General features: G+C 44.3%; 1 long non-coding RNA gene across 1 annotated transcript in view; it reads right to left on the reverse strand.

Annotated features, from left to right (window-relative positions):
- Window positions 1-12,468: 12,468 nt before the first annotated feature.
- Window positions 12,469-13,781, reverse strand: part of LOC144217156 (uncharacterized) — a 36,671-nt gene continuing 35,358 nt past the window's right edge. Inside the window, exon 4 of the long non-coding RNA XR_013330846.1 lies at window positions 12,469-13,350. This is a non-coding gene — a long non-coding RNA (uncharacterized LOC144217156). The remainder of the gene's footprint in view (window positions 13,351-13,781) is intronic.

Here is a 13,781-nt window from a genome sequence, read left to right on the forward strand (position 1 = left end):
TTCTGGAATTCACTAGAGCCCGCGTGACTCTGTGCTCAAGGTCCCAGCAGGATGCTGAAATCTGGCTGGTTTCTCTTCTATGACCTGTTGAAGGTCACTGACTGTAAGAGTCTCAGGTGACAAGTTTCTGGGTTGGAGATCTGGTGATTTGGCTTGTGCCTCCAGTGTCCGAGGCCAGTCCCCGTGTTGGAGACGGCGTGTTGGAGACGGCGGCACCACAGCCTGAGGGAATCTGCGTTCCTAAGTCCGGCTGTGGACTGAACCCCACCCTCCACCCATTCTAATCCACCATACGATGGTATTAGGAGGTGGGACACTGGGGAGGTGATTGGGTCATGAGGGTGGAGTCCTCATGAATGGGATTAGTGCCCATAGACCAGAGTCCCAGAGAGCTCTCTCGTCCCTCCCACCACGTGAGGACACAGCCATCTAGGAACCAGGAAGTGGGCTCTGACCAGCCACCACACCAAATCTGCTGGCATCAGGATGTTGAATTTCCCCACCCCCAGAACTGTGGGAAAGAAATATTTGTTGTTTGTGGGCTTCCCGTTCTGCGGTATTTTGTTAAAGCAGCCCCTCGATCGCATGGAGCTGGGATCCCTCTAACTCCTCGGATCTACATTAAACCATGCTCTGAGCAAGGAAGAAACTTGGAAGATATATAGGTTTACTTATTACTACATCATAGCCTGTCCTACCCTAACGAACATGGAGATTGGCTCCTGGAAATGGGGTGAACACCTGAAATAGAACTGGCTGCGTAGTGGGCGGTAAGGAAAACACAGAGCTGGATCCATTTTGTGTCTTGATAAAATATTTGGTAAAATGATCCCCTACAGTAACATGGAAGGCAGAGTCTTGTACTGTTGTATTTTTATTTCTAAAAATAAAATCTGCCAACCCAGAACACCCTCCCTACATATGTCGAAAAGGAATAGTTCTATTACTGAGTGAGCAGTAACTCAGACCGGCCTGTGTCCCGGATGATCTGCTATTTAAAAACTAAAACTATTAAGACAGAAAAGAAATTCACCATCTTTAAAAAAAAAAAAAAAGATTTTATGTTTAGGTAAAAAAATACACAATGTGGGGCTTGAACTCACAATTCAAGAGTCACGTGCTCTACCCTCCCCCACCCCCCACGTTCCTGTAGCCGAGGAGATACAACCTTATGTGCATGTTCTCGGGAATAAGTACTTGTCAGGTGAGAAGATTCAACAGTCCTACTCATCTACGTGCTTTCAAAGGTCACTCTGCATTCACTTGGTCATTGGGGTGGCCAACGTGCTAGTTAATGGCCTCTATCTGAAAGGAAATTGAAAATTCTTGTACCTCCATGATGAGCAGGTAGTTGACATGCCTCAGCCAGATTCCTGCAGCGATGATGGGGCCCTGTCTTCCTTGATGTTGACATTGAAAAGAGATGGCTCCCAGGCCCTGCCGAAAAATATTCCTGGTTTTTAATTCTGAAAAGAGGCTTATTTAACCTTTAATAAGATTTGCATGTGTATCAAAAGGACAGAGAAATTCTTTATATCTTTATTATTTTTTTTAAAGTCTTATTTTTATAAACAATCTCTATACCCAATGTGGGGCTCGAACCCACAACCCTGAGGTCAAGAATCACATGCTCATCCAACGGAGTCAGCCAGGCGCTACAGGAATTCTTTACAAATACAAGTTTTCTCTCTGAAATGTTCTAAGAAAAGGGAGGAGGAGAAAAGATCTCATTACTTTTGGAAAGGAAATTCAATCTTGTTTTTATTTACCCGTTTGTTACTATTTTATTGTAACACTATAATTTCTAATGATCTCCATTTCTGTTTCTCTTGGCATTTTGCAGCCATTGAGATATTCAGCGATGTGTGGGAAAATGTGAAGGAAAGTAATTATCACAACCACGTTGGGATGAATTCGAAAATTCAGAACAACATGGACTTGGGGAGGAAGAGTCTTTAAATATGTGCCAACGATATGCATATTTACTTAAAGCAAATCTTTATGTAAGGGAGGAAAAATAACTTTTCCTTTTACTTGTTAAAAACAACAGGCCTGGGGGTGCCTGGGTGGCTCAGCCGGTTAAGCGTCCAACTTCGGCTCAGGTCATGATCTCGCAGTTTGTGAGTTCAAGTCCTGTGTCAGGCTCAGGGCCTGGAACCTGCTTCAGGTTCTGTGTGTCTCTCTCTGTCTGCTCCTCCCCCACTCATGGTCTGTCTCTCTGTGTCTCTCAATTACAAATTAATGTTTTTAAAAAAATAGGCCTGAAATGGAGTTGCTTATGCTAAGTCCATGTCAGCAAACTGAGACTTAAGCCATAGAGTTTCAGCTCTTCCAGAAATCAGACCTTAAACCGGTCAGGAATTACTTGATCAGTACTAGTTAGGTAATCTGCCTGATAGACCCTTGGCAAACCCCTAAAGGAAAGTGAGCTTGCAATCAGCAACTTGCTTTTCTGCCTGGTAGAACTTCCTTGTATCTGCTCCCTTCTGCCTAGAACAGTCTTGTGTTTCATACCGTTCTGGGGAGCTCCTTTCTATCTTCTAGATTACATTCTGCTCGACTGAATCTTTGAAGAAAGCCAGTAAGATCTTAAAAAAGTACTCATTTGAAATTTTTAATTTTTTTAAATGTTTTTATTTATTTTTGAGAGAGAGAGAGAGAGCACAAGCAGGGGAGGGGCAGAGAGAGACACACACAAAGAATCTGAAGCAGGCTCCAGGCTTGGAGTTGTCGGCACAGAGCCTGACGCAGGGCTCGAACCCGTGAACCGCGGGATCACGACCTGAGCCGAAGTCAAACGCTTAACCCACTGAGCCACCCAGGTGCCCTGAATTTCTTTTTTTTAACATACCCTTTTAAATTTTTGGCTGGGGCCCCTGGAGCAAAAGACAGATTAATAAAAGAAAAGCATACACATTTAAGTTTCACATGGAACGAGTCTTCACCAGGAAATGAAGACTTAAAGAGGTGGTTACACTGAGTGTTTTCATGCTGGGTTTGATGGCAACATGGAAAGTTGAGTAGAAGTATGAGAGAAGGGGAAACTGAGCAAGGCCCGTTCATTCCGATTTCTTTCCTTTCCCCTTCGCCTTCAGAGATAAAGATGCCCCTTTCCTCTGGGTACAGCGAAGCCACCTCTCACATCCTTCCTCGAACCAGCCATTTCTCAGATTCCTCCAGCTTCAAATATTCTATATGCCAAGGTGCCATTTGGGGGGATAGTGTGTCTCAAACCCTCTCGATAATCAATGTGCAAATATTTTCCTTCAGCATACATTAATTTTACAAATGCTGTGTTGATTTTATTGTTTGCCCTTTCACAGGGTGAACTGTTGGAGTATTATTTTATAGTTGCTCATAAAGTCTTATCTTGCCTTCGTCTAAGGACTAGCATAACATCAGAGCCTGACGCTCTAATGTTTTCCTTGTAAGGCCAATACATTTGTCCTGAGTTCCCATCAATTGCACAAGCAAATGCACACTTTACATGATAATTTAGGTCCTTCATTGCTCAGATGCAAAACATCAAGATGCCCGTGGCCATGAACTACTAGCAAAGACTTCTTAGGAGCTTGGAACAGTACAGGTTGAGTTTGCAGGGTGTACTGTCCATGGTTCTGGTTGTTCTAAGGGTTGAGGACACACACTGAGGCCACTGTTCACATCAGCCAGTCCGAGTCAATAATCTGTTATGACGACAGGTCTCTCATACTGACTTAGCGGCCGATCTCAGAGCTGCTTGGTAGCACTCAGCCGCTTCGTTACTGAGCACCTCTGACAACGCTGCGGTGAGTGTTTCTTCAAGCACTAAATTAGTCCCAATAGCTCAATGCCAAAGCTCCCCATTTCCACCGCGACCATGTTACATGTGTTTGTAATTGTCCCAACATATTGGGCTTCTTGGTCAAAGTATTACTATGTAAAAGCATTAGGGTTCCCCCGGGTGGCTCAGTCAGTTAAGTGTCTGACTTCGGCTCAGGTCACGATCTCACAGTTTGTGAATTTGAGCCCTGCGTTGGGCTCTGTGTTAACACCTTAGAGCCTGGAGCCCGCTTTGGATTCTGTGTCTCCCTCTCCCTCTGCGTCTCCCCTGCTTGTGCTCTGTCTCTCTCTCTGCATCCTCTGTCTCACTCTCTGCCCCTCCACTGCTTGCTTGTGCGTATGCATGCACTGTCTCTCTGAAAAATAAATAAACATTAAAAATAAATAAAAGCGGGGCGCCTGGGTGGCTTAGTCAGTTAAGCGTCAGACTTCAGCTCAGGTCATGGTCTCACGGTTTGTGAGTTCAAGCCCTGCCTCGGGCTCTGTGCCGACACCTCAGAGCCTGGAGCCCGTTTTGGATTCTGTGTCTCCCTCTCTCTGCCCCTCCCCTGCTTCTGCTCTCTCTCTCTCTCTCTCTTCCAAAAATAAATAAACATTAAAAAAAAAAAAAAGACCACTAGTCCCAGACATTTTGTGTCAAATTCTGGGTTTGAGGATTGACAAAAATTCTCTCCTTGACCAAACTCTACTCCAGATATTCCGGACTCCTCTCTCCACTAGGTCCCGGCTTTTTGGCTTCTGTGTATTGCTGCGTTGGCTACTTTTTAGCAAGCATCCTGTTAGGCTAGTTTAGCCAAGCTTCCCCACTCTTGATATCTGATCAGCTTGGATATGTGACGGGGTTCCGGACATTGCCGTGCCCAGCAGTTCTGTCTGCCTTCAGTAAGACTCCTATTAGGTCAGTTAACCTGAACCCCCTGGCCCCTGCCATTTCCTCTCAGTGATTTTCCATCCACTGTCCACCCCCCACCCCGACCCTGCTCCCTGGCTATAAGTCTCTACTGCTCCTTGCTGTGTTTGGAGTTGAGTCCAATCTTTTCCCCAGTGCAAGACCCTCTTGCAGTGTTCCCTACATCTACCACCGTGGTCCCAAATAAAGTCTGCCTTACTGTTCTCTTGTCTATTTGTTCAATAATAGATGGCCGATAATAAATTGTTGGACTTGGACACCAGGTGGTGTCTCCCCTGGGACTGTAACACGGAGCTGATCAGAAACATGCAACTGTGGAAACCATTGCAAGAGAGGTAGCAATGTTCCAAACAATATGTTTCTGATAAATTGTGAGTCTTAAAAGTAATTGGGATAATCACTACTGTGAATAAGACAGCACGGCTGTTTATGATAATAATAATAATTTCACTAGAAAAGCTCTTCTCGTTAAAAAAAAAAAAAACAAGCTCTTTTCTACTGAGCTCAGTACCAATATGAGTGATTCTAGAAAACTTGTTTCAAGCCTTTGTGGGAACTTCAGCCCCTTCCGCCTGAGATGTGCACTTCACATCAGAAGCGTGAATCTAACTGGATTTTTCTTTCAGTTTGATAACCATATTAAAACATGTAAAAGGGTCCCACCCAGTGTGGTGACAGGCATCTTTACTCTGGAATACCTTTTATTTATTTACTTACTTACTTATTTACTTACTTACTTATTTACTTATTTATTTATTTAATAAAGAGAGTGTGCATGCAAGTTGGGGGGAGGTGTAGGGAGAGAGAGAATCTTAAACAGGCTCCATGCTCCACGCAGAGCCCAATGCAGGGCTCAATCCCACACCCCTGGGATCATGACCTGAACCAATATCAAGAGTCAGCCACTCAACTGGCCGAGCCATCCAGGCACCCCTCCTCTGGAGCCTCTTTAGGTACATGAAACCCCCCAGCAGAGGGTGGCGGACCTCCTCCGGTGTCCTGTGATGGATCCTTCCAGGTCCTTATGATCTTGTGTCTCACAGTTTCTAGGGGAAGAAGCCCTTTTAAGTATTGAACATGATTATTAGAGGATTTAGCTACATTGGGCACAGATCCGACTTTATCAGCCTATCAAACCAAAGTTCATAAGTTCAAAACGAGAGACACCATACTTTCTGAGAGGGTGCTATAGGCCATTTTCACCTATAGACATCTTTTTTTTTTTTAATGTTTATTTATTTATTTTTAGAGAGAGAGAGAGAGTGGGAGAGCACGAGCAGGCAAAGGGCAGAAAGAGCAAGATTGAGAATCCCAAGCAGGCTCCACACTGTCAGTGCAGAGCCTGATGGGGGGCTTGATCCCACGAACCGTGAGATCATGACCTGAGCCAAAATCAAGAGTCAGACACTGGACCAACAGAGCCACCCAGGCGCCCCCTCCCCTCACCTATAGACTTCTAAATGAAGTTTTCAGCGTTGGGTTCACACACTCCACTTGTCCACAGGACTGAGGAGACGGGGTGGACCCCAGCATTATTTGCACGATTCATGAATAACAGTGGATGGCGCCCCCTCCCCTCACCTATAGACTTCTAAATGAAGTTTTCAGTGTTGGGTTCACACACTCCACTTGTCCACAGGACTGAGGGGACGGGGCGGACCCCAGCATTATTTGCACGATTCATGAATAACAGTGGATGTTAGGCCACCCGCACATCCCGCAAATCAGAACGAGACAAAAAAATCTCTCCCTTTCCACAGGTGTCGATTCTATATTATTGAAATACCACCAGGCACGTCCTGTGCTCACCTTGGCAATGACCCATAAAGAATTCTGCTGACAGACAAAATATCTCTGATACATTTTGGAGAAGGTCACCTGTTTGGTAGTCATGGTAAGAGTCTAGCGCCTTTAAAATCCGTCTCAGATGAGTAACTCAGATGATTTTGTTGATGACACATTACTAACCAAGCAGACGAGGAGTGGAGTACAGCAATTATTTTGTTCGTGGATCCCCAGGGTCCATTCGAATTACTTTCAGCCTTTTCCTCAACACACCTGTCCATTTCCTTTCGTGAAGCATATATTTGAAAATGAGCAGAAATTACTCATATTAAAAATGGGACATCAGAGGTTGGGGGGCACATTTTAACAAGGCTTTCAGCAGCTCTGTCAGCAGAATCATTTCCTTTAGAAGCCAACATTTTGCCCCACGTGAGCGCTACAACGGATCACTGATCTGTGAGGCGCAAAGCCTCTGAGAACTCAGCTCTTAATTGTCCATGAGATGTTTTAGTTCCCATCTTCGTCAAGAATACTCTAGCGTTCCAACTTTGCCCTGTTGCATGACAGACCCCAAACAGATATAAACTATCAGTAAGTAGATTTGCCGTAATGAACTGAAAATCATTGTTCTAGTAACTGCTAGCAGCTAACGCCGCTCGTGCTGATTTAATTTCAGGCAAAACCTAAGCTTCTGAGGTTTCAGGAGCAGCCACCACAATGCAGGAAGTCTCAACTTGGACGTTTTCATCCCTGAATGTGGCCCAGCAGGAAACATGATCAAATCTGATGTCAGATACATGTCAGATAAATCCGATCAGGGTCTAATGTCTAACTCTGCAGCCATCGTATAGTCCCAGCCATCTATCTGATCAGCTAAGAGAGTAGCAAGGTTTATGAAGTCATGTCTTCCAAGCACAAAGTCTTTCCCAGAGCTGGTCTTGGTGCACCTCCAATGCTGGGGTTTCCTCACTTAAAAGATGGCCCAGGACATACACATAAGTCAAGTGACCCAAAGAAAGGCTTGAGCCCTTTCAATAAGAATGGCTGCTGCCACCACAGCTTGGAGGCATCCGGAAGAACTGAAAAATTATGCTATTGGTCTAGAGTGAAATGCCAATTTCTGAGATAAATTCTGCTAGCAGTCAGTGCCTTTGTTTCCATGGTAAATCACGTGGAAAGCTTTTTCAAAACTTGGAATCCTCATAGCTTGGAGAGAGGCCGTGACCAATTTCAGTTGTTCAAAAGCTTCTTACAGATTCTAGGGGCGCCTGGGTGGCTTAGTTGGTTGGGCGTCCGACTTTCCTTAGGTCATGATCTCGCTGTTCGTGGGTTTGAGCCCCGGATCGGGCTCTTTGCTGACTGCCGGCTCAGAGCCTGGAGCCTGTTTCGGTCTGTGACTCCCTCTCTCTGACCCTCCCCTGCTCACGCTGTCTCTCTCTCTCTCTCTCTTCTAGAAATAAATAAAAATATAAAAAAATAAATAAAAAAAGCTTCTTACAGATTCTAGGGATGTAGATGAGGGTCTAGAGTATTATCAATCGGTTGGTCTATCAGAGGATTTGCCGCTCTTGCAAAAGCTGGAATCCACTGTGGAAAATATCCAACTTGTCCCCCAAATTGTTGCTTTTGTTGTTGTTGCTGTAGCTGTAGGCTACTTTGTCTGAAAATTTGGCTAACGCCCACATTCTAACACTTTGTGGTCTTCCGCGATAAACGCCCTAGTTGACCCCAGTTTGGCAACATTGCGGTTTGTCTAGTGAGGCCGCATGTCCCTGCCAGGTGAGGAATTTCAAGAAGCCAAAGTATCAGTTTAGCATCACTCTTTAGTTCCTGAAGCTACCAGCAAATCATCCCCGTACCGAATAATTATAGATCACTCGGTGAAAGCTATCCCCAAGGTGGCGAGACGAAACAGTGGAAGTCTCCACGCGCCCGAGGATTCCTTTGCTATAAACACTGGACTCCTTCAGAGGTGAGGGGAAAGGGGGATTTGAACTCATTAGCTAGAGGAACGGAAGAAAAAGAAAACAGCAGAATGTAGAGAAAAACTGCAGGCGACAGAATCAAAGTCAGTAAAGTTGCAGGCGGACCACAGGGCTCATTGAGATGGCAAATTCATTCACCTCTCTGAGATCTGGTACAAAGCCCTATAGGGGCCAACCCTCTACCTCCTGGCCACCCTCCCTGCTTGCTGGAGGTATGGGAATATGACAGAGTGAGCATCCCATTGAAAAAATCATGGCTCGTTTTCTAATTTTTGTTAATAACTTGTTTGATTTTCTCTAGTTGAGCCCTTGACAAAGGATCTTGTTTTACACATGGCCATGGCTTATCCCTTGTGGTAAGCCTTTTCTTTTTTTTTTTTATGAGTTCTACATCTCCAGTTAAACCAGGATACCAATTTCCAAGGCCCCAAAGGGGTGCATGGGTCTGCTTCAGCGGGGCACTTTTCCATCGTGGTCTGAGACTGCCACTGTTAGTCCCGTTCTCTTTCAGAAGGCACAAAACGTTGGCCTTTTGTCCAGGGAGGTCCACAAACACTCCATCAGAGCACAGAATCTGGTAGGCTTCCACGTGCACGGCAAGCATCTCCCCTGCGGATTTACTGGGGAATCAGGAGAGTAAGAATGCCTATTCCTCAGTCAGGGAGGGAACCACAGAGAAAGAGGAACGGTTGAGAAGAACGCTTGCTTTTGGGTGGAGTCTTTTAAAAAATGACAATTAGGTCAACATTGTTTACAGCGTGGCTAAACCTTCTGTATCCATTCCGATTTTATCTACGATTATCAACTACTGGGAGAGGGATGTGAACATTTCTAACTATAATGGTGGATTATTTATAAATATATTCTAAATAGAATATGCATAAATGGTAGTCTACTTCTGGAAGTTCTATCAGTGTTTGCTTCATGAATTTTGAAGTCCTGCTATTTAAGGGTGTGCATTATCAGGAACGTCATGTCCTCCCTTGAGAGCTTGTTTGGAGGTTCTAGCAGGGGAGCGCAGCTACTCGTATACCCTTGACCAAGGAACGGTCCTCCTCTAGCGGGGAAGGTCGTCCTCTTCGACCGAGCGCGCAGCTTCGGGAGGGACGCACATGGAGCGGTGAGGGAGGAAGGGGACACCCGCCTAGCCAGCCAGATCAGCCGAATCAACCCTGGCGATCAATGGGGTGACAGATGTCGCAGCCACATCGCCCTCACATCCCGTCATGTCCTCCCTTGAATGCAGCATCACGACATGTTTCTCTGTCACCCTGCTAATAGTCCTTTTGCGGTCTGCTGTGTCTGATACAGGTACAACTACTTCATGTGTGTATTATGTAGTTTGTGGCTGGTATATCTCTTTCATTCTTTCACTTTTAACCAGCTGTGTCTTTATATTTAAAGTGTGTTTCTAGGGGTACCTGGGTGGCTCAGTCAGTTGAGCATCCAACTTCCGCTCAGGTCATGATCTCACAGTTCATAGGTTCGAGCCCCGCGTCAGGCTCTGTGCTGACAGCTCGGAGCCTGAAGCCTGTTTCAGATTCTGTGTTTCCTTCTCTTTCTGTCCCTTACCCACTTGTGCTCTGTCACTCCCTGTGTCTCAAAAATAAATAAATGTGAAAAAAAATTTTTTTAAATAAATAAAGTGTGCTTCTTATAAAGGGCATATTTTGGGTCTTGCTTTTTTACCAGTCTGATAATATCTGCCTTTTATTTGCAGTATTTAGGCCATTTACATTTAAAATAATTATTAATCAGATGTGCCTTGGTGTGGTTTTCTTTGTTTCCTTGTGCTTCAGTTTCATTGAATCTGGATCTGTTGGTTTCTATCAAATTTGGAATACTTCAGGACATTATTCTTTGAAGTAGTTCCTGTCTCCTCTCATTCTGGGATTTCAATGACATGAACGCTGGACCATTTGATATTGTCTCACAGTCCTTGATGTTCTTTTCTCCCCTCTCTTTTCATTCTTTCTCTGTATTTTCCTTCTCTGACATTTACTCTCTAATATCCACTCCACTGTAAATCTCATCTAGTCTCTCATTTAAAAGCATCTTCTTTTTCACTCCTGATCCTCTGCATTCTTGAGCACATGGAGAATATTTATAACTGTTTTTATGTCTTTGTCTATTAATTTCCTCATCTCTGTCACTTAGCGATCTGCTTCTATGGATAGATTTTCCCCTTGATTATGAGTAATATCTTCCTGCTTCTTTCCATGCCTATTGATTTTTCTGTAAACAAGATTAACTACTGGTAAAATATATATAACACAAAATATACCACTGTAACCATTTTCTAAGTGTGCAGTTCAGTGGCATCAAGTACATTCACATTATTGTGTGACCATCACTATCACTCAAACTCCAAACTTGCAAAGCTGAAACGCTGTCTCCCGTAAAAAATAACGCCCCCTGCTCCCTCCCCCCCAGCCCTGGTGACCACCACTCTACTTTCTGTCACTATGAGTTTGTGTACTCTGGGGACCTCGTATGATTGGAATCGTGCAATATTTGTCCTCTTGTGACTTGCTTATTTCATTTAGCATAACATCTTTAAGGTTCATCCACGTTGTAGTTTGTGACAGGATTTTCCCCCTTTCTGAGTCAGCCTACCAATATTTATTTATTTATTTATTTATTTATATTTCTTAGTTTAGAGAGAGAAAGAGAATATACAAGTGGAGCAGGGGTGTGGGGAGTAGAGAAAGGGAAGCTCAAGCAGGCTCCACACTCAGTGCAGAGCCCTGCACAGGGCTTGATCCCAGGACCCCGAGATCACGACCTAAGCTGAAATCAAGATTTCACCACTCAACCGACTGAGCCACTGAGGCACCCTAAGCCTAGGGTGTTTTTTTTTTAAAAAATGTTAGTGTTTATTTATTTTTGAGAGACAGAGTGCAAGCAGGGGACAGACAGAGAGAGAGAGACACAGATCCGAAGCAGGCTCCAGGCTCTGAGCTGTTAGCACAGAGCCCAACATGGGGCTTGAACCCACAAACCGTGAGATCGTGACCTGAGCCATAGTCGATGCTAAACCGACTGAGCCACCCAGGTGCCCCAAGGCCTACTTATTTTTAGTTGAATGCTAGACCTTGTGGCTTTTACATTGTTGGGTCCCAAATGTTGTTGAATTCCTTTAAAGAATGTGGGATTTTCTGCTAACAGACAGGTTGAACGGATCAAGTGGATCTCTACAAGCTTAACTGTTTTCTAGAACAAAGTACAGCAGTCTTTCAAGAAAGACAATATCTAGTCCCATGTATTACAAGGCCTCCTTCCACGTTGGATTTTTTCCCAGCCCTGTTTGAGTGCCAAGGATTATTCAGTCTATGAGTTCCAAATCAGATTTCTGGGGAAAAAAGAAAAAAAAGAAAAAAACTTCCTTGGGGGCACTAAGCAAAAGGCCAATTAAAAACTTTTTTTTCTCTTTATTTATATTTGAGATCGAGACAGAGAGAGAGGGCAAGTGGGGGAGGGGCAGAGAGAGAAGGAGACAGACTCTGAAGCAGGCTCCAGGCTCTGAGCTGTCAGCACAGAGCCTGACGCAGGGCTCGAACCCATGAACCGCGAGATCATGACCTGAGCTGAAGTCGGATGCTTAACCAACTGAGCCACTCAGGTGCCCCCAAAAGGCCAATTTTAAATATTGTATTGGTATCCATGAAGACTCAAGACACCATAAATCTAGAAACACAGTCCTAATTGACTCATTCCTATAAGAAATGTTATTTATCCTAACATAATATAAACTTCACTAGGCTATTACTCCTCATATGGACATCAGGTTAGCACTTGTCTCACTTAATTCTGTGTAACCTGAGTAATTGTTCGAGGTATCCAGATACTTAAAACCACCACCCCTCAAGTCAATCGTGTGTCCCAAAAAAGACGTCCAGAAATTCCTAAAACAAAAGAAACACAAATGATTCTTTTTTTTTTTAATGTTTTATTTATTTCTGAGAGAGAGACACACAGCACGAACAGGGGAGGATCAGAGAGAGCGGGAGACACAGAATCTGAAACAGGCTCCAGGCTCGAACCCATGAACCGCGAGATCATGACCTGAGCCGAAGTCGGATGCCCAACCAACTGAGCCACCCAGGCGCCCCAAAACACAAATGATTCTTAAAAACTTCCAGAAGGGATCATTCGTTCTCATTTCCTGCATATCCCACAAAATACAACTCCTACAAAGGGAATGAAACAACTAGAAAAGGTGTTCACACTTTTCTCTAACCTTCACAAAAGTCATAAAAGATGACACTTCTGTTCTGAAGGCCCAACAAACCAATCTGAATGCATCTGAAAGTGGTCATGGCAATCGTAGAAACTTGGATTTGCTCGTAGCCAGGCAAGGGAGCTAATGCTACGGCACATCTTGTTACACGCATGTAAGTGCTATGGGGCAAATAGAATGGTCCATGATTGGCTAAAGAAAAAGACCTGACTCTCTAACAGACCCACTAGATTGTGAGATCTACCGGCTTTGAGGCCTATTATAAGCATTAATTGATAGTCATTTTGTTTGTGTTACTTGTCTATTTTACAATTGATTTCTATGCCCTGTCCAGCGTTTTACAGGCCCTATCCAGCATTTTACTCTTTTTTATTTTAAAAAAAAATTTAATGTTTATTTATTTTTGAGAGAGAGAGAGAGACAGAATCCAAAGCAGGAGTTGACAGCTCAGAGCCTGACACGGGGCTCGAACCCATGAGCCGTGAGATCATGACCTGAGCTGGAGTCGGGTGCTTAACTGACTAAGTCACCCAGGCACCCTTGTCCTGTCCCGAGTTTTAAATGCTACTGCGTAGTCTCTGTCACAGCAGGTGATCCAACAATTCATCCTACAACAGAAAGAAAAATAGAGATCAACCTCGGGTCAACTACGGAGTATGTTTAATGCACGTGCTTCTGATCTTAATCACCAACATCTTGACAAGAGTAAAAATCTAGACATCATGAATTAATGTCCTGTAGCCTGATGTCATCTGACCTTGGCCAAAAGAGAAACCGAGAGGGGGCAAAACCAGGCCCTGACATCTGGAACTGATCTAACGTTTGTAGCTAGAGCTCAGCGTGATCATGAGCCTGTCTGAGGCTCACAGCCAGGCCATCTTGTTCTGTTGGACGTAAGAACCTTCGTAGACTTAACGGCCTCAGAGGTTACTCTGAGACCAGGGGAAAAAAATGAAACAAAACAAAGCTGCCTCATAATTTCATCTAAGAACAGATGCAAATAAGGTCACTGTGCCAGTCCACAATGTGCCCAATGGTA

Source organism: Crocuta crocuta, unplaced genomic scaffold (assembly GCF_008692635.1).
Source record: "Crocuta crocuta isolate KB4526 unplaced genomic scaffold, BGI_CrCroc_1.0 scaffold139, whole genome shotgun sequence".
NCBI classification, from domain to species: domain Eukaryota; kingdom Metazoa; phylum Chordata; class Mammalia; order Carnivora; family Hyaenidae; genus Crocuta; species Crocuta crocuta.